Raw genomic sequence first — 22262 nt, 5'->3', positions numbered from 1 at the left:
CCCATGTCTGGGCATAACTGTCCCACTCCGCGTGACTTTAGCAAAACAAAAAGGTGATAGGTGGAAGATTTTGAATAAATTATAACCACGGGCACTGCCCTGGGCAACCCCCAGACCATCATTTTTCAGTCTGCCAAGCCATTACAAAAGAGGAAAAACTGTATGCAAATCAGGCTTGGTCCTTCCCCAAAAGGGGCAGTCCAGCCTGAACTGCTAGGTCACATCCCTTCTGCACGAGACCACAAGCATCCCCAGACATGTTTCAGCCTTGTTGGGCGTCATCAGTGAGCAGTAGCTTGGGTCTCTAGGCCTGGCAGACTCGGGACCCACGTCTGGGCATACCCGTCCCACTTGGGGTGACTTTAGCAAAACGAAAAGGTGATGGGTGGAAATTTTTGAATAAATTATAACCAAGGGCACAGCTCTGGGCAACCCTCCAGACCATTGTTTTTCAGTCTGCCAAGCCATTGCAGAACGGCAAAAACTGTATGCCAATTAGGCTTGGTCCTACCCCAAATGGGGAAGTCCAGCCCGAACTGCTAGGTCACATCCCTTCTGCACGAGACCACAAGCATCCCCAGACATGTTTCAGCCTTGTTGGGCGTCATTAGTGAGGAGTAGCTTGGGTCATTAGGCCTGGCAGACTCGGGACCCATGTCTGGGCATAACTGTCCCACTCCGCGTGACTTTAGCAAAACAAAAAGGTGATAGGTGGAAGATTTTGAATAAATTATAACCACGGGCACTGCCCTGGGCAACCCCCAGACCATCATTTTTCAGTCTGCCAAGCCATTACAAAAGAGGAAAAACTGTATGCAAATCAGGCTTGGTCCTTCCCCAAAAGGGGCAGTCCAGCCCAAACTGCTAGGTCACATCCCTTCTGCACAAGACCAAAAGCATCCCCAGACATGTTTCAGCCTTGTTGGATGTCATTAGTGAGGAGTAGCTTGGGTCATTAGGCCTGGCAGACTCGGGACCCACGTCCGGGCATACCCTTCCCACTCAGGGTGTTTTTAGCAAAATGAAAAGGTGATTGCTGGAAGGTTAGGAATACATCATAACCACAGGCACAGCTCTAGGCAACCTTCCAGGCCATTGTTTTTCAGTCTGCCGAGCCATTGCAGAAGGGGGAAAAGTGTATGCACATCAGGTTTGGTCCTAACGCAAAAGGGGCAGTCCAGCACGAACTGCTTGGTCACATCCCTTCTGCACGAGACCACAAGCATCCCAAGACATGTTTCAGCTTTTTTGGGCATCATCAGTGAGGAGTTGCTTGGGTCTCTAGGCCTGGCAGACTCGGGACCCACGTCTGGGCATACCCTTCCCACTCAGGGTGTTTTTAGCAAAATGAAAAGGTGATTGCTGGAAGGTTAGGAATACATCATAACCACAGGCACAGCTCTAGGCAACCCTCCAGACCATTGTTTTTCAGTCTGCCAATCCATTACAGAAGGGGAAAAACTGTATGTAAATCAGGCTTGGTCCTACCCCAAAAGGGGCAGTCTAGCCCAAACTGCTAGGTCACATCCCTTCTGCACGAGACCACAAGCATCCACAGACATGTTTCAGCCTTGTTGGGCGTCATCAGTGAGGAGTAGCTTGGGTCTCTAGGCCTGGCAGACTCGGGACCCACGTCTAGGCATACCCGTCCCACTTGGGGTGACTTTAGCAAAATGAAAAGGTGATGGGTGGAAGTTTTTTAATAAATTATAACCAAGGGCACAGCTCTGGGCACCCCTCCAGATCATTGTTTTTCTGTCTGCCAATCCATTACAGAAGGGGAAAAACTGTATGTAAATCAGGCTTGGTCCTACCCCAAAAGGGGCAGTCTAGCCCAAACTGCTAGGTCACATCCCTTCTGCACGAGACCACAAGCATCCCCAGACATGTTTCAGCCTTGTTGGCCGTCATCAGTGAGGAGTAGCTTGGGTCACTTGGCTTGGCAGACTCGGGACCCACATATGGGCATACCCGTCCCACTCATGGTGATTTTAGCAAAACGAAAAGGTGAGTGCTGGAAGGTTTTGAATAAATCGTAACCACAGGCACAGCTCTGGGCAACCTTCCAGGCCTCATTTTTCAGTCTGCCAAGCCATTGCAGAAGGGGAAAAACTGTATTTAAATCAGGCTTGGTCCTACCCCAAAAGGGGCAGTTCAGCCCAAACTGCTAGGTCACATCACTACTGCACGAGACCACAAGCATCCCCAGACATGTTTCAGCCTTGTTGTGCTTCATCAGTGAGGAGTAGCTTGGGTCTCTAGGCCTGGCAGACTTGGGACCCACGTCTGGGCATACCCGTCCCACTCGGGGTGACTTTAACAAAACGAAAAGGTGATGGCTGGAAGGTTATGAATAAATCATAATCACGGGCACAGCTCTGGGCAACCCTCCAGACCATCGTTTTCAGCCTGCCAAGCCATTGCAGAAGGGGAAAAACTGTATGCATATCAGGCTTGGTCCTACCCCAAAAGGGGCAGTCCAACCCGAACTGCTCAGTCACATCCCTTCTGCATATGATATGATATTTATAACGCGCTTAATACGGTTTCTCAGCCAGACCTAGGGATCGAACCTTTGGTGCTCCATGTCGTTTTGTTTCCAAGGCGAGCATTTTGCCCCTCAACTATCCTCCAGAGACTTTAACATCCCCAGACATGTTTCAGCCTTGTTGGGTGTCATCCGTGAGGAGTAGCTTGGGTCTCTAGGCCTGGCAGACTCGGCACCCATGTCTTTTAATGGCAAGAAGCCCCCCACTGGTGAAATGATAAACATCACATCTTGAAAGTCAGTGCACGACCATTTTTGAAGCCACACTGGGGCCTAACCGGCCTCTATCTCAGTAGGCGATAGAGTTGATTTGCCAGATTAAAAATACTGATATGTGCAAACGGCGCTCTTAACTCCGAGCTTCCAAAGATAGGTTTTCCATATAATAAGCACTTAACATGTTCAAGCACAGTAGAAGGTGATTTTCGAAATCAAATGCCAATATAAACGAAACTAGACCATCTAATTTCCCTTATGCTTTAGGGTGAACAAACAGGGTGATTTGTGTTAAATGCATTTAAGGTCTTCAAGACTGCCCAGCTGTCTGTTTGCATTTATCATTTGCATCCAGAGTTCATACTAAAGTGTGCACGAGCATCACAGTGGGGGTGTTCCACTGATCACCCACATGTTTATCCACACAGGGCCCGGTGTCCAATTTACTCCCCTACCAATTCCTAACCGTGATTGACACTGCACTGGTCTCGTCCCTATACATTCCATTAGACAACTCTTGGATCTGGCACTTACAAGCTGGACTAATAGAACACAGGTGGAAGGAAAGCATGTTCAGGTAATGACAATCACAGCCAGAAAACATTACCTTCTCATTTCTGGATCAGAGTTCCCTTGTGTATAATGAGCTCAACCCTAATGAAGTCATGAATCCCTGCTGTGGCTTTTTTTGCCAGTTATCCTGTAGACTTTTGGTTCATTGTGATATCAAAGGCAGGTAAAAGCAGAGCGATCAATAATATTCTTCAAGAATAGCCACCGGGTCAGCCTCTTAGTCCATCAACCGGAAGTCCTTCTGAAAATGTGGGTTCGCATGAAATTGACGAAGCAGCGGAATAGGTTTCAATTTAGGGGGAATCATGCTCATATGGAGATATGGTCTGCCATATGATTATTATTGAGCCGCAACAGAACGCCTGTACAGAGTGGAATTACAAGTGAAAATATCCCATGTGGTAGCTGTGCTTACCGCAAGCTGCATTTCTAGAAATCTGCCCAGTTATGAGAAAAGTGCTGAATTTGCGGGTACAGATACAGATTCCCTGAAACCCCCCCCCCCCCCGGCTGTATTTCTGGAAATATGCATGCATTATATTTCTATTTCTTAAAAATCCATGTCACCCCTATTCTGAAGACGGAAATTGATTATGTGCAGTGGCAGGTCGCACTGTAATGCACAAATGCGCAAATGCGCAAATGGGTCACCTATTTTGCACATTGCATGGCAATGGCAGTGAGAAGGCAGGCATCTCTCACTGCCTTTGAATGTCCCTCAGCAAGACATGTTCCCTCTCCATCACTTCAGGATTGTGGTGGTAAAAATGTAGAGTGTTTAATGAGGTATTTCATAATCAAGCGGTATTGCATACAACATCCCTAGAAATACTGCATGTGACCTCGTATAGTATCATATTGTTATTATTATTATTATTATTACATATTATTATCGTTTACACCTAGTTTGGGAGATATGCAGCGCAGCACAGGTCATAGCGAAAAACACTGGAAGGGAGAATTTAATAAGTTATCAAGAAAAACATTAGTAATAATTATCACAGTAGAATAGTTGGATGGGGCGAGAACATGACAGCCAGAATGTCTATAGGCTTTCAGGTGGGCCAGAAGGTATCAAGTACCGCCTTACTGCCTACTTCATAATTAACAGTTACACAAGACAAATGGGCCAATTGGGTACCTTAATTCTCTATAACACCCAATCCTTTTAACAAGAACACACACGAGAGCGAATTCTTTGAATTCTGCATGTGCTAGACAAGCTAGTCACTGTCTTTCCCTGTACAAAAGGACTCTCCTGTCTGTCATCAGTGCAACTCTCTCTAGGAGACAGCGGTGGGCTGCCTATCTAAGGAAAGGAGAGAGAGAGAGTGAGAGAGAGAGAGACCTTTCCCTACTCTCCTCTAGCGCTTCATCTCAAAGGAAGACACTGCTCATAAGTCAAAGATCAGCTAGTAATATTCATTTAAAACCGGTGCAGGGATGTGTTTAAGAATCTTTATTAGTAACTCATCCATGTACCAGGTATTAAAAATTGGCCTCTCAAAGCCCTTATTATATTAGGTGGACAACGAAGACACCATCTTAATGTCAATCTGATTCTTCTATTTTAGTTGTCTCTTACAACCCTGTTTTCTTTTCTATGGCTATGTTAATTAGTTCAAAACATATCCTGTGAAACTGTCGACCGGTTTCAGTGGTGTGGGACAGTTTGATCGCCTTCTTCAGGGCTGGGGAACCATATGTTTCTTAAGTGGAATCCCAACAATTAAACTAATGACATGCTTTTTTGGTCATGCCTGCTTAGTAGGATCATCTGCAGGGGAGACAAGAGCAGGGACACAGAATAGTCTCTCGTTATTACATTGTGGACGCCGTAGTCGCATAACACAGAATGTGATCATTGCAATTGGGGAAGAAAAGAAGAGCGTGACACAACACTCACCTCTTCCTTTTCTTACTCTTGGGTTAGCTGAATTCTTAATATAGAGGACTTAATTATTTTGTTCCTTTTGGAACAGTATATTGCTTATATCGCCCCCCTATTGGCTAGTTTTATTTTTTCCAGTATTGTCCATTTGAGATCAGCTTCTGTGTGTTGTTTATGCACAAAGTGAGCTATCATTGGGGCAGTGGTCCTCTTGGTGAAATTACAAGATTTGTGCCCGATGTTGCATTTTTGTATTGCTCCTAAGGTTATGCCTACGTAACGCAAAGCACTTGGGCATGTGATTAAATATACCACACTGCCGTAGTTGGAGTTGGTAAATGTTTTTTGAAGACATGGGGTGTGCCACCCAATATCGATGGATAAGCTGTGATTGGTATGTTTGCACACAGAACACGACCCGCATGGGCTGTGTCCTGTAGCTTTTGGTAGAGACCATAGGGTGGATTTGTCCTGTCTGTGAGACTGTGTGTCTTGGTAACTGTGAACAAGAGGGTCTCTGAGGTTCGTCCTTCTCTTAATGGCAAACCCGCATGGACTGACCTGGCTTTGCCCAACATTCAGAAGTGGCCATAGTTTTCTGGTCTCCTTCTTTATTTTGTCAAAAAGTGGAGAATAACTCTGGACTGCAGTGATTCTGTCACTCTCACCTGTACCCCTCACATGTTGTTGGAGAGTGGTCTCTCGGGGAACGCTCCTAGCTCCTTTGTATGCTTGTTTAAGAACTTTTTTTGAGTAATTAGGTGCAGCTCGTTTTTTTTAATGAGTTTTTGTACTTGGCTGTCATATTGTTCTCGGCTACCAAAGTAGCTGCTAGTGCTCGTGGGGTACAGACTCTATACCTGGACTGTCATTATTCTGCAGTCTTGTTGCCATTCTATCAGTTACTGGTCTCTGACGCCTGCAAGGATGGTGATTATTGCTATTAGCATGGGAGCAGATAGCAATATATTTGTTTGAAAATTCCAGTTGTGCGCTAGTTGCGATACATTTTCTCAAACAAATACTCACCCAAGATGGCCACTGTGGAAATGAACAGCGGGGCTGTCTTCGTTTTTAATTAATACCCAGGATCCTATAAGGAGTGGCATGACTGTGATGATGAGAAAATGACAGATGAGTGCGACCCGGGGAGGAGGCTTGGGGAGGAGAAGGTAGAGATGATGGACGAGGTGGGTGTGAGCAGCGCACACCTTGCTCGGAACATATGCTAAAATTGTTAAATTCAGCCCGGTTTGGAGCAACCTGATTGGCTCCCTCACCCATCCCGAGTGCTTATTTGAAATAAACTGATGGAAGAACGTTATTCCTCCTGTGCTGTAAACCATAGCTCTCAACTCACCCGCTTTTGGCAGGTGTCACCCACCTTGCAAAGGGCTGACTCACCCGCCAAGCCTCCCGCACGCCCATTCATTCCAATGGGCGTCTCACAGCCAATAACATATACAGGCTCATTTTAAAATTGGCGGAACGGGAAATAGAAGCCTATAGCAAAGTGTAATTCTTTTACGCCTCCTTTTCTCGCTCTGACCCATTTTGCAGCATTGTTAAGACAGAGGAGGGGCACTGAGCAGAGATCAGGTCCCCTCCATGCAGTCCTAATCTGATTTGTCCGTGCTCCCTGTTTTACGCCTGCATGAGTTCTTCCTGCCAGCGTGCAACTGGATTCCTATGAAATCCGCCTGGTCAAGAACAGGCGGATTCTATAGGAATCCATTCGTGAACGCTGCCTGCAGAGCATATTTTCAGTCAGTGATTACATTTCCATGAGAACACATTGAAAGATTTACAGCAACTGTGTGTTTACTCTTTGCTTGTCCACTCCGCCTTGTTTGTTTGTTTGTTTGTTTATTTATTTAGTATAGCGCGCAAAACCCAGAGGTAACAGGGCGCAACAGAGGTCAGGAAGATAGGATTACATAAAAACTTGGTTACAGAATAAGATAGGCATGAGAAAAAGAGCATTGCATTTACAGTTACATTGTGTGGGATGTGCATATATACATATAATTGAGCGAAAGCTTACAAATTTACATATTTAGTGCTGTGCATAGGGGCAGTTCGGTTGCATTTACATATTTACATATTTAAGGCTGTGCATGGTAGTCAGGTTATAGCACTGGCATGATCAGATTAGATGGCAGGGTTAGTCGTGAGGATCATTGGCCCGCAGCCAAGTGATGGTGTTTCGCCTGAAGCTATAGTAGGATTGGTCTGTCCTAATGTAGAGTGGGAGGGCGTTCCAGTGTTGGGCTGCCAAGACAGGGAAGCTGCTGCCGCCGGTTTTCTTTTGTCTGAAATTGGGTACCTGCAGGCAGTAGGAATTAATCGATCTGGTGGGGCGGGTGGACGTTTTTTTCTTTATTCTGGATGCGAGATAGGGGGGGGCTGCGTTGTTTAAACATTTGTAGGTGAGTGATGCCGTTTTGAGGGAGATGCGGTCGTGGATTTTAAGCCATTTGTGTTCTTTCCTTTTGTTGGAGATGTGTTCCTTAGAGGGTAGGTTGAGGGCTGTTCTGAGAGCGTTGTTTTGTAGTGTCTGTAGTTTGTTGGTTATGCATTTGTTGGCTCCTAGGTACATGGCGTTGCAATAGTCCAGTCTGGATAGTATTAGGGCGTTGGCTATGATGATGCAGCTAGCTTGGGTGAGGAAGGCTCTGCTTGCCCTAATTAGCTTGCATGTGTAGGCGGTGGAGGATGCTAGTGAGTTAACTTGTTTTTTTAGTGACATGGTTGCATCAAGGTGAAAGCCTAGTGTTTTCACTGTTTTGGCTACTGTGATGGTGTTGCCATCAATGTTGAAGGCCTTATAGTTGGAACTGAGTTTTTTGAGATTGGTATTGGATCCGAGGAGCAGGATTTCGGTTTTCTCATCATTTAGACATAGACCGTGTGTGGCCATCCATGCCTGAATGATGAGATATATTTTGTTTACCAAGGCCGTATCTGAAGCGTAGTTGCCTGAAAGGGGTATGAGGATCTGGGTGTCATCTGCATAATTGGTATATGAGACACCCAGTCTGTCCAACTTGTCAAATAGGGGCTTGGTAAAGATGTTGTAGAGGGTGGGAGAGACGCAGGAGCCTTGGGGCACCCCACAGGTTATTTTAATGGGGTCTGCTGAGGCTAGGGTGGAGAAGACCCTCATAGTTCGGTTGTCCAAGAATGATTGGATCCAGGCTATGGCCTCTTTCGAGAAGTGGGCTGCTGAGGCCAGGTGTTCGCACAGGACTGCGTGATCTACCAGGTCAAATGCTGCCGACAGATCGAGGAGTAGTAACATGGCAGTGTTCCCTTTGTCGTTAATCTCATTGATCTGGGTTTTAAGATCGATTAAGGCTGTCTCGGTGCCGTGCTTCGGTCTGAAGCCTGATTGGTGGGTGCCTAGTAGTTTGTGAGTTTCAAGATATTGCTGAATCTGCAGGTATGCTACTCTATCTATTATCTTTAACAGGAATGGCACCGTGGTGATGGGCCTGTAATTGGTGGGAATAGCGGGGTCTAGGGTTTGCTTCTTGAGGAGAGGCAGGACCCAAGATTCTTTGAGGTTACTTGGTATGGTGTTGGAGGAGAAGGATGCGTTGATCAGCTTGGTTATAAAGGGGGCTAGATCCCTAGCAGCATCCTTGATTATCTGGGGAGGGCAGTTGTCGCCTTTGCAGTTAGATGGTTTAAGTGAGGCTATAACTTTTTCTGTTTCTGGGATAGATATTTTGGTAAATCTGAAGAGATTCTGGCCTGGACGGTTGGCTGTTTTGTCGTGGTTGCTGGGAGATGCTTCATTGGTGGTGAGAGAGTCTTTTTTCAGAGCGATTTTGGTTTGGAGAGTTTTGATTTTATTAGTTAGGGCGTTTTGGACGCTGGTGCACCATACTTTATCTTTAATTATATTGTCTGGTGGGGGTATAGGGGATTCTAGTTCCCTTAGTATAGCAAATAGTTCTCTGGTGTTGGAGCTCGATTTTGCGATTCTTTCATTGAATAGTTTCTTTTTGGTGAGTAGAATTTCTTTTTTGTAGTTGTTTGCACAAAGTTTGAGTTGTGATTTATTCTCTTCTGTAGGGGAGTTGCGCCATTGGCTTTCAAGTTTTCTTTTGTGCAGTCTAAGTTCTTTCAGGTGTGGGGTGAACCAGGTGTTCAGGTGGGCTTGCTGTTTGCTTTTTTGCAGTTTTAGAGGGGCAATGATGTCTAGTCCTTTTTTTATGATATTGTTATAGTTTTCTACTAGGCGTTCTGGTTTTAGATTATCGGGGAGAGCATTGAGGGTTGGCAGTAGTAGTGGTAGGAGGTTGTCAGGGGTTATGTTTTTTTTTGCTCTAGTGGGTAGTGGTGGTGCCATGATTTTTCCTTTGTTGACTTCTTTATTGAGAGATAAGGTGAAGTCAATGAGGTGATGGTCTGTCCAGTGCTGGGGAGTGGTTTTGGTAATGACGGTGTCGCAGTTTAGAGTGGCGATCCAGTCCAAGGTCCTACCTTTATTATGGGTGGGGGTGAGCACTCTTTGGATTAGGCCGTGTTCATCTAGCATGTTGGCTATAGCTTGTGCTGATTTGTCGTCAGGGTCGTTTAGTCCTAGATTCAAGTCGCCTAGCAATAATATTTGGGTGGTGTCTTTTATGTTGTTGGCTAGGAGGCTGGATAGGTCTGCTTCGAATGAGCCAATGGGGCCGGGTGGCCTATATATTAGAAGGATGGTTAAGGTGCGACAGTTGGAGATGGGTAGTTTGGCTACTAGGAGTTCGCAGGATTTGAGAGGTGCTTGAGGCAGTGGTCTTAGCTCGGAATGTAACATTGCATCCAGTGAACCCCACAGCACGCACGCACGCACGCACGTGCTAACGCTGCCAGCACCCTCAATGACATTTCTTTCTCTTAGAAAATAACGTGCCCCCTATTTCCAAACGTACCCTAATTCTTAAATGATTGCATATCTAGTTTTCACAGTTTCTATTCTTAGGTTGGCAAAAAAAACATGCCCCCTATTTTCCAAACGTACTCTAATTCTTAAATGATTGCATATCTAGTTTTCACAGTTTCTATTCTCAGGTTGCCAAAACTTGTAACCACTAGCGCTTTAAATACTCCCATGCCCTCGGTGCTTTACAAATCTAGATACCCTTACAATTAATGAATAATAATTGGTTATTTATAACACGCTTAATAACCAGAGATTTCTAAGCATGGACACGGGATCGAACCTGTGTTGTTCCACGTTGTTCTGTTTTCAAGGTGAGCACGTTGCCCCTGAGCCGCCCTCAGTTAACATTGATCTGCATGGTTTGGTTGCCCCTGAGCCGCCCTCACTTAACATTGATCTGCATGGTTTGAAACGTTTCCCTTTTAACTGAGCTCGCTGACACGTCCCTGTTTGGCAGCATCGTGCCAATTTTTAAATAAATAGAATACTTGCTGAGCTTTGCATTTAATAGTAGGGTTGTCACGGTATTAGTTTCATGACGGTACGATAACCTTCTTGCCAAATGACGGTCTATCGTGGTTATCGCGGTATAGCAGGTGGAGTTAACTAATCTTAACAAATATTTTCTAAAAGGTCATAAATTGTCACATTTATCATCGCAAACAAAACCAGGCACCCAGGGCCAGAATTGGGCTTTTCAACATACTTTCCACTGAAATGCCACCCCTTGCTTCCACCAAACACAAACACACGTGTGGAGAGGAGGAGGGTGGGTGTGGAGAGGAAGCCCTGCTGCGACTGGCAAAGCAAACTGAATAGCTTTTCTTAAGTGGTCATTTAGGCTTTTTGCTTCCCCACTGGCTACTGGTGAAGATGAACATGTTGCCATCTTTATAACCTGCATGCCACAGATCAATGGAGGCTGATGGTAGTATAAGCTTGTGTGCATATACACACACAAACACGCACATTCACGCTCTCTTTACGTTACAGCCTTTAGTTTACTTGAGGGCCAAAAGGTGTTCAGTAATCACGGACATGTTACCCTTTGGTATGGCAGCAGGGAATACCCACAGATAAGTGAATTTCGCAGTATGACTTATTATATGTAAATTCAACGATAGAACCAGGGAAATCCTCCATTGTCATATGTTTAGCAAACATCCATTATAAATATATAAACCCCAAAGCCGCCAACCCAAAGTAAACCCTTTTCCTTCTTGGCACTTTATGTGTTCTTCCTATTGCTAACATATTGATATTGTGTCAGGCACGTGTGGTTTATGGAATGGCATTAAAAACTGCTCCAACTGAAACTACTTTGCAGACGGCACATCCAACAGTGCAAAGCCAAGACTGCGCAGCACTTGCTTACTGCAGCCTTTCCAAATCAGACTGAAAAGCACTTAACGATATAAACGGTATAAACGGTATACCGGTATAAACAATGTGACGGTTATTATTGTTCAATTAAGTGGTTCACAGTATCTTTAACGGTATACCGTTATACCGTTACATCCCTAGTTAATAGGCGGTCGTGCAAAGCTTAGATTCCTAGTTCTTGGACCAGCAGCACTGTAGAGCTATGGGTGTCTATCCTCGTCCTTAATTCCCATAAGAAATCATTGTCGTCTCCGCCCCAGGTCCGGCTCCTGCAGGGGGGCCAGGCCCCCCAGATCCAGCCCCTGGCCCCCCCTAGAAAGGAGGCCATGTCAGTGGTGTGATACACCACTAGTAACCAAGGGAGTGGGGGGATGGACGGCACTCTAAACATTTATCAGCAACCTCAAAGACATTCTGAGAGGCTGAACTGCAGGATTTGTTTTATTGCCCTAGACAATGATTTATGCCCCACAGCCATGAAAGTACAAATAACCAGAGAGATGGAGAGCCACACACACCTCTAAGTGAGGTAGCACACATATTCAAGCAGGCTGCCTACAACTATTTTCTCAAACCTACAATCACAATGTTGGTTTCTGTATTTTAAATTGTGTTTATTTTTTGTGAGAATATAATGGTTTTTCACATCATGCTTAATAAAATGGTTAACTGTATCAAGTTATATAAATGACAGGTAAGATGCTTGAACACAGATTTCTGCGCAAGGTGCGCAAGGTGCGTCACCTGACTTGGGGTCCTTACAAATTACATTCAAAGTATATATTCTGCTGCATTAACTACTTGAGTATAAGTGAAAAGATAAGGTGGTTGTAACAAAAATGTAATTCTGGAGGGGAGAGTGTAGTAAAATCAAAAAGTGATACATGCAGGGCTTTGCGTTAAACATTACCACTACCGTTGCTCTGCGCAACATTCCATGACATCATTTTGCAGTATGTCTGTACCATTAGAGAAGGGGACAAGCCATTAGCAAATGACTTTTGGTGCTGCCACCAAAAGGTGCAGGTCAGTCTCAATTTCCATCTTCACTGGAACACAAGTAACCACATGGATTTTTAGGCCCTGTGGTCTAGACGTTTGGGACGGGCTTCTGATATTAGTGACAGGGCCAAGGCTGATATGCAAACAATAGTATTCAAGGCTGGCCAGAGCAATGACGGTGGTTTTAATTGATTCATAGACTTTTTACCTATTAGGTACAACCAGAACGCATGCAGTGAAACAAGCTAGGATGGCGATAAAATGTGAGAAGAACACACATCCTATGGGTCTGTCTGTTCTTTTACCCACCTAATGATTAGCCATGGCTGTGTTAATACCTCACTAGAAAAACCTAACGTTTCTAGAACTCTATGAGCAAGCTCTATAACAAAGTTAGACCAGACATTTTGCTGTATAGGGCCTGTCAGTGTTATATCTAAGCATTCTTTTGAGTGTTTAATTACTTAATTATCTGTGTAAATAAGCTCCTGGTGCAATAACATTCTCTTAATGTGTGTCTTCAGCCAGTTGATTTTATAAGCAATATATTTGTCAATGCCTCTGTGATTGCACTGAAGTCATGTCTTAAACAAGCAATCACATTCCATTTGTTTTGGCTTGCCTAAAAGGTATTAGACATTTGCCAGGCAATGCCATCATATGCCCAGTTACTACCACCATTTTCCGGCTGTTCCCACCTTATGGCCAGGTGGTACCCTTATGTGGTGCACTGGTGGAAGTGTCTGGCAAATGCCTATCCATGCCTAATCAAAAGCCCAAGCTGTTGGCTTTGCCGATGCATGTTGGCTCCTGTTTGTCTCCCTAAGTTAATGTGTATATGCCCAGATGTGGGTGTCTTGCTGGCTACGCCTTGGGAATCAAGCTGCACTGAGCTGGTCCAACAAGGCCCTACCTGAAAATTATTAGGCTAGGTTGGCAAGTTGTGACAAGTTTCAGATCTTCTCAGGCATAACCAGTGGGGCTCCGGCCTAAATAGAATGTATCTTTGTTTGGAAGCCTAGTCTACTCTGACAGAATGTTTCATGATTCTAACTGATCAGTACTGACTTCATAACCTTAATCTGTTGAGTAACTTTACAGAGTTTGCAAAGTATGATGTAAATCCGGTTGCTGGGTGGTTAGGCAGTGCCAGAAATTAAACATGAACACCCACAAAATAAACAAAACGAGGAGCGTGTTCTTTAATATTCCAGGGCAAAGTATATAAGGTGTACATCTTTTATAAATAAAAATCAGTATTTCAATATTTACTAAAGAGTACAATCAGAGGTGGATTTAACATTTAGACAAGGGACACATGCCAATGCCCCTCCCCTGCTCTACCATCACCCCTCACACGCAAACATCAGGGCTGAACAGGCCCTACCATTGAGGTGTATCTTTTAACAAGTCTCAGAGGCAGATTATTTACAATAGGATGTGCTATGCCAAATATGCTGTTGATACTCAGTGTCTTTTCACTTTATCAGGTGACCACTCCAAAGACACTGAGGTCATTAATGCCACATACAACCAAATCCAGCTCTGGATGCTGTATAATGGCCTAGCCCTGAATAACTTAAAAACTGAGATTACTATCCTGGGCACTAGCCCCAAGTGGCACCAGCTTGATCAGTCCTATTCATTCTTTCAAATCGCAGACTGTCTGCTCCCTACTTTGAAAAAACAATAAAAACCTTGGGAGTCACGATTGAGGTCCCATATCAGCAGCCTAGTGTCAAACTCAACATTATATTAGATTATACTTTTGGCACAACTCAGACAATTCCTTGAGGCCTGCAGCTGTGCCATCCTAGCCAGGGCGATCATTGGGATCCGCCTGGACTTCTGTGGCAGCAGTCTAATTGGGGTAGGCAAAGGAGAGCTCAATCGTCTGCAAGCAGTCCAGAAAAATGCAGTTAGGGTCGTTATGGGGATGCGCACAACAGATCATGTCTCAACAGCAAACCGAGCATTACATTGACTCCCTAGTACAAAGAGAATCAAGTTTCATACCCTTTGCATTTCAGGGGCTTACATGTATGGAATAAGCCCTTTTTATATGGCAGCACAGTTGAAATGGCTATCTAACAGCCGTAATCTAAGATCCAATAACACAGGGTTGCTTTTCACCCCAAAGGCCAAACTGGTACAGGTGCAAAATGGATGCTTCCCAGCCACAATTCCTCACTTGTGGAATATTCTATTGCCTGATTTGAAGCTGTATGCCAGTCTTCTCAGGTTCAAACGTGTCCTGAAAACCTTGCCTTTTGAGTAAATGGATCCTTGACCTCCACTAGTTTCTCTCAGGTTTCTCCTTAGGCTTCGCGGAGCTTTATGCTTTTTATTGTATGTCATGTCAGCGCTCTTATGCCCCCGGGCCACTGTCATTGTGTTTTAGAAATAAATTCAATAAATAAATAAATTAGAAATGAGAAAAGGTAAAAAGGCAGTGATCATTGCTGTGGCACTTAAAAAACTATATAGGGTTTTAAGAAGCTGTTTAAGTGTGATTGTTAGGTGATTAGTAATTAAGCTGTGTGAAACAATAACCTTGACATGCATTTCATTTCACTTTGTGTCTGTAAGAGTTTTTTGTAAATTCTCATTCATTGCTATGCTGGAGTTTGTAGGCTTCCATTCAGGATGGGGAAAATAAAGCTACAGTCTTAAGGGATTCTTTTCCAGGTCAAGCAGACTGGAAGAAGTGGTGCTAAATGCATTTAGCTACACTTTGTATGAGCTACAGGATTTTGTATGATTTGCCAAGCGAAGCTGGAGAGCAGATCAGACTTAACAAGGCCCCCCTGCCAAATCCTATTGGCATTCCAGCAGCATGTATTTTTAAGTTGGCTGAAATCCAATGGATTCCTATGAGATCTGCCGACTTTTACACGTGGTAAAAGCAGACAGAGTCAAAAGGAATCCATTGCAGATGACTCCCACAATCATTAATTGTGGAGGTGATTTAAACTTTTCCAGACACGTAGTGGTAAAGTAAAGATCAAAAGCGATTTTCACCTGTTTTAATCTTTACTTTTCCAGTACTTGGTGGAAACTATTAAAATTAATGAATGGCCCCTTTTGCAAAAAAGCGCAAACAGGAGAATTCTGCTCTATGCAGTTCAGGATTCAAAACAAAACGCCCCACCTTAATCTTTTCATCAACATGTTTCTACAATGATGAATACATTGTCAAGATGGTTTATCATGTAACTGGTGCATTTTTTAAGTAAACTGTATACAATTTAGCATTATTTTAGTTATTGAAAGCCAAACTTCAACACATATTTGTACCAACTTGAGCTCTGCAGATGTTTGGTCAAATATTTATATTTCAGGCTACGCTGAAATTATGGCTTTACCACTCAACCAAAGTGTGTGATCCTTAGCATATTTTTTTAATTTCACTATGCCTTGCCTGTTAAAAGTAGGTGCCCCAGAAGGGATTCAGTTTGCATTACAAGCTATTCCAAAAAACCTCACTCGTGATTTAATAGATGGCCAGAACAGGCATTAGGATACACACACACACACATCTAACTTTGAAAATATCCAGGCCACATTTATTGAACAAAATTGTGTCATTCAATACCAGTGAACACATCAAACAAAGAGTCATCTCGGACAATTGCATTTTATAACCAGTATGTACCAGACAATGATGTAGAGGGGCATGGCAGGTGAGCAAGACCCGCTCCTTCATGCCACGCCCCACCGGGAGCGATACCAGGAGGCTGGAATACCCTCAACCAGCACCGTCTGCCTCCTGATGCAGCCCTTACAACCCTAGCACAGCCTTGCACTCTCAAATCAATTAAAATGTGCTGCGAAAATGCAACAAAAATAACATTTTGTGTTTCAAATTTAATATTGGACATGGACAATTGATGCGAGACATTCAGAATGGGACTAATGTAGGGGTTCAGTTGGAAAAGAGGGGGCATTTGTGGAATGGGTGGGTGAAGGGAGAATTGTATACATGTGTATGTTATTGGAGGATATGTTGTTGTGCTCTAAATATTGTTAAGATCAACAAGACTACCTGCATTGATTGGGCATGGTTTGTTCCGTTCATGAAATAAAAAGAAGTTAGAAAAAAATGTAATTTTGTAGGAAACAAAATCTCCTATTCCTTGCTTCAGTATTGTGGGGGGGTCTATCTTTCACAACAGGATGGAGGGAGCACAAGCATCCCCTTTGGGGACCGCTGGGAGTAGCCACAGCGCTCAGGAAGGTATTTGTTGGGCAGACACCATCCATCTGCTCAGCCCTCTCAGAGGAAGAGGAGGAGGCATCGCCCTGAATTCTCTTAAACCAGGCCAGGAAATGCATGCTGGGTGCTGGTGTGAACAGGTGAAAGGGTAGGTAAATGGGAACAGTGATTAGGGCAGCTGAAGGAACATGTCTGGATGGTGAAAAGTGAAGGAGGATCAGATATAACAGAAAGGGGAGAGCAGATGGGAAGGGAAGACAGGTAGATTGATGTTGCAACACGATTTTCCTTGCTTCTCTTTTGCTATGTACTTTTTTTTTATAGAGGTGTGCAAATGTATTTTTGGAGATCTGCAAAATCTGGATCAACGCCAGCACTTTGAATAGGGTTCTCCTAGACCCACACCCAATGGAATGTGGGCCCCCCTGGTCACAACCCTGGCCCACCCAGATGGAAATTCCTGGAGCCGGGCCTGCTCCGCCCACCCCAGCACTTAGGATAGTGCTCCTAATTTCAGCGGCAGCACGTGCATGTTGAAATTCCTGGAAGTAACAGAGCAGGCAGAAAGATGTTTGGCGCCACAGGATTTGGTGTTTGAGGTGATGTTTTAAGGCGCGTGCCGATCTTCAGTTGCCACGCCTGTGGCATTGCCACCAGAATGCTCGTAGCATGGTGTGGCTGCAGAGCTGAAGTTTTTCTGAGGAACCTTTTGGGTGGGACTTTCCTATAGTTGCACCCCAGCGCCCTTGTTATGTACTTTTTGATTGCCTTTTCAGGGTCACACGGGAAAGTAACAAAGGAGTGCCTGGTTCCTCGGCTCCGTTTGGTTTAAGCAATAGTTCGTACAGTTACATTGACATATTCCCATGCACCCAGGTTTTACGGAGAAAGCACGAGACCGACCATTAAAGACTAATCTGGGATTTAACCCGTGAAATGAATTCAAAGACCTAAAGAGCACATTTTCAAATAAGTACTATGGGCCCTGATTTGAAAAAGACGAGTAGTTCGTCGAAACACGTGTAATCATAAAGGGCACCAGAAAAATGTAAATTCTATAATTAAAATCACAAACATGTTGGAACACTGAGAAAGGAGCCATTTGTCTTGCTTTCTCGGTAAAACGTGGGCGCATGGGAATATGTCAATGTAACTGTACGAACTATGGCTGCAGAGCTGGCCTGCCCAGATAGGTATCCGAAAACAAGGCAGTGCCAGGGTTTTGTGCACAGCAGCCTCAAGCGTCAGATTCGAGGACACATCGCCGCGTGTTTCTCGTGCGCTGGAAAGAGCAGCAGGGCACATTGTGGCTGGAAATGGATGATTCCTTTAGAAAGGCCATCTGAGAGAATGTGGGATAAATGTAGAGCTGTGAGATAGGGGCAACAGACAGATCATTACAAAATGTCTTCTATTGACATAGCACATATCACCAGCAAAGTGCCCTTCGCTGCTGGAATATTCCGTGTCCCTCCTGTTGGGAACATACGTTCCTCATCCATGTCTCTATAGATGACGAAGGCATAACAAGGATTCTGCACGCGTGTGTGTAGGTTCCGTGAATAGCCCTTAATGCCCAGCAGGGATGGAGAAGAAAGGGAAGGGGGAAGGAAAAAAAGGATGAATAAAGAGGGCAAGGGCGGGTTGGAAGGCAAGTCAAACAAGACAAAGGAAACAGGGTTTGGCACAGAGGTAGAGCTAAGTTAGGGAGCCCAGCAAGGAGGGGACCCACCCCCGCCTCTTTCTCCACCAATGGCCACAGGGCAACATTCCATGCTCCTTAACTTTCCGCCCTGATGGGTGCATTCACCTATGAGCTCAGAGCTAAGGTAAGTACGGGGGGGGGGTGGGGCACACGACTCTGGGCGCTCTCAACTACTACCAACCAGTAGTAGCAACACTATTACCTTTAGTAGTAGAATCTGCAGCAGTACCACTACTACCAGCTTCTGTAGTATTAACATTACTACTTCTAGTATTAACATTACTGCCTGCTATAGAACGTCAACTATTAGCAGTAGTGCTACATCCAGCAGAGCAGTTGCAGAAATAGTACTACCACCATTACTCTCACACACTCAACTACCACTACTCCTACTATTACTTTAGAAAGAGAAGTGGTATAACCTGTAGAGTTAGTAATAGCCTGACTACTACTACTACTACTACTAATACGGCTACTGCTTCTGAGACTACAGCTATGACTACTAGTACTACTGCTAATAGTAGTCATAGAATGTAACAAATGTATACACTGCAAAGCTAGCTAGGAAGCAACTATTGGTACTTGTAACAGTAGTGCTCGTTCTGATACTGTTAGTAGCGCTAATACTGCTGATGCTACAACTACTTTTAGTAGCAGTAGCAATAGTTCTGGAATCGGTGGTAACTCTGCTGCTGGTAATACTGCTAGTAGTACTGGTCTTAGTGCTAACAATACTGATGGTGCAACATGTTCTAGTACTGCTAAACCTACTGTTTTTAGTGGCGATAGCCCTACTGCTTAGAGTTGTATTGCTGCTGTTGGCAGTAGTACAATTAAGGCTCCTATTGCAGATACCATTACTACTACCAGTAGTCGTGGCACCAGCAGTATCAGTAGTGGTACTACGTAGTACCAGTAGTAGTAAACATTAGTAGTAGTAATATTACTGGGAGTACTATAATTAAGACTACTGCCTGCAGTAATACTACTAGTAGTAGTCATTGTACTGTAATAGTCCCACTACCACTATCGATACTTGTTCTACTACTACTGGTGCTACTAAAATGTATGATTCCTGGTAGGAGCAGGAATGTTTCTGCTATTGGTGATAGTGCTACTGCTACCGTCATAGAGGCCCTACTGTTGGCCATAGTGTTATACTATCAGGGGTACCCCTGGTAATAATAATAATATCATTATTATTATTATTATTATTATTATTATTATTATTATTATTATTATTTTTGTTTTGATGGCAGGATAAATAGTAGCTACACACTTTTTATTGTAAAGTAAACGAAAATGCAACCTTTCACATTGTTCTTTTGCTGTTATAATGTTTCCTGTTCCTCTTCTGGTGCTATTTCCTGTTTCAGGAAAAGGCAACACAGTAACAGTTAGGAACAATGGCCCTCATTACAACACCGGCGCTAAACCATGGCGCTATTAGCACCATGGTTGGTGCCGGTATTGTAACGAGTCCGCCAATGTTCAATGGGGAATTACCACCCCATTCCAAGGTTGGCGGGGCAGTTATTCCCCATTGAACATTGGCCCTTCCCCATTCACATTTTTTCCCCATAGGGCTCAATGGGACAGGGGAAGGCGGTAAGGACGGTACCGCAAATTGCGGTACCGTACTTACCTCGAGAGTCCCTTTGCAGGTCCCTACTTTAACACCTGGTCTAGACCAGCTGTTCAGGTCGGGTCCCGCAAAGGGACCTCGTAGTAAGGCGATAAGTGGTTAACGGCGCCGCAGCCTTTTACAGCGCCGTTAACCACTTAGCGCCAGGGTCGTAATGAGGCCCAATATATACTACTGTTGTAAAAACTATGGGCCTCATTACACGGAAGGCGGTAAGGGTTAACGGTCACTGGTAATGCTACCGGTGACCGTTAACCCTTACCGCCTTACTACGAGGGCCCTTTGCGGGACCCGACCTTACAGCTGGTGTAGACCAGCCGTTAAAGTAGGGACCTGCAAAGGGACCTTGGTGCTAATTACAGTACCGCAATTTGCGGTACCGTAATTAGCGCCTTCCCCATTCCCATTATGCCCTATGGGGCAAAAATGGGAATGGGGAAGGGCCATGGCGGCATGGGGAATTACCGCCCCGCCAACCTCGGAATGGGGTGGTAATTCCCCTTTCCGCCATGGCGGAATCAGTAAATTACCGGCTTGAACGATGGTGCTAATAGCACCATGGTTTAGCTCCTACCGTGTAATGAGGCCCTATGGGCCTCATCACAACTTTGGCGGTAACCCTTAAATCCGGCAGTCGCTCTATTATCGCCGGATTTAAGGGGCCGCCAAATCAGGACTTCAGCAGATTTCGCCCCAGCTCTTGGCTGGGGGGAAATCCACCGAAGATTCACACTATTACCGCCGGCGGGAAATCTGCCGGCGGTAAGAGCACAAATGTTCCCCATTGAGCCCAATGGAGAATGGGGCATTCCCGAATGGGCTATATGGGGAATGAGGAATTACATTACTGCCGAACTCGTGATCCGGTGCTATTAGCGCCGGGGAGTTCGGCGGTAGGGCTAATACTGCCGGCGATAATACCGCCGGCGTTACCGCCAAAGTCGTGATCAGGCCCAAAGTCCTTAAGTAATCCTCATTTGAAAGTTCTAAGCACTATTTTGGCCAATTCTCCTGCCTAAAATGAAAGTGTTTCCACTAAGACCTCAAAGGCGGTTAGCATGGAGAGCAGTGGGGCAGAACACTTCCTGCTAAGCATGGGAAGAAGGTGCTCAGCCGTCCCTGCACAGAGCGCCTCCCACTGAGGTCACTGCACTAGTGCATCCTGCCCTTTCTGGTGCTGGCTGAATTGATCTGAGGGATTGAATTGACACCCTGTATTGCACAACAATGCAAACTCAACTGCTCCTACACGCAACAAGGTGAACAATAAATGGACCCATCCAGAGCTTGCATAGTTTGTTAAATAGAAGGTGTGGATCACTTTCATAAAAACCTGAAATGAGTAATCTGACAGATTGGCAACATTCCATATTTTCGGACCCTGGACTGCAGATCTTTTTTGCAGGCACTGGGTCTGGTCAGCTGGCAGTCCTGCATGTGGTTAGCATTGGCATATGGTTAGGATTGGCAACATTCATTATTCTTGGAGCCTGGACTGCACATCTTTTTTGCAGGCACTGGGTCTGGTCAGCTGGTAGTCCTGCATGTGGTTAGCATTGGCATATGGTTAGGATTGGCAACATTCCATATTCTTGGAGCCTGGAATGCACATCTGTTTTGCAGGCACTGGGTCTGGTCAGCTGGTAGTCCTGCATATGGTTAGCATTGGCATATGGTTAGGATTGGTAACATTCCATATTCTTGGTCCCTGGACTGCAGATCTTTTTTGCAGGCACTGGGTCTGGTTAGCTGGTAGTCCTGCATGTGGTTAGCATTGGCATATGGTTAGGACTGGCAACATTCCATATTCTTGGACCCTGGACTGCAGATCTTTTTTGCAGGCACTGGGTCTGGTCAGCTGGTAGTCCTGCATATGGTTAGCATTGGCATATGGTTAGGATTGGCAACATTCCATATTCTTGGACCCTGGACTGCAGATCTTTTTTGCAGGCACTGGGTCTGGTCAGCTGGTAGTCCAGCATATGGCATATGGTTAGGACTGGCAACATTCCATATTCTTGGACCCTGGACTGCAGATCTTTTTTGCAGGCACTGAGTCTGGTCAGCTGGTAGTCCTGCATATGGTTAACATTGGCATATGGTTAGGATTGGCAACATTCCATATTCTTGGACCCTGGACTGCAGAT

The sequence above is a fragment of the Ambystoma mexicanum genome, chromosome 8 (assembly GCF_040938575.1).
Source record: "Ambystoma mexicanum isolate Mex_15411 chromosome 8, UKY_AmexF1_1, whole genome shotgun sequence".
In the NCBI taxonomy this organism is placed as follows: Eukaryota; Metazoa; Chordata; class Amphibia; order Caudata; family Ambystomatidae; genus Ambystoma; species Ambystoma mexicanum.
This window is presented reverse-complemented; position numbering follows the sequence as displayed.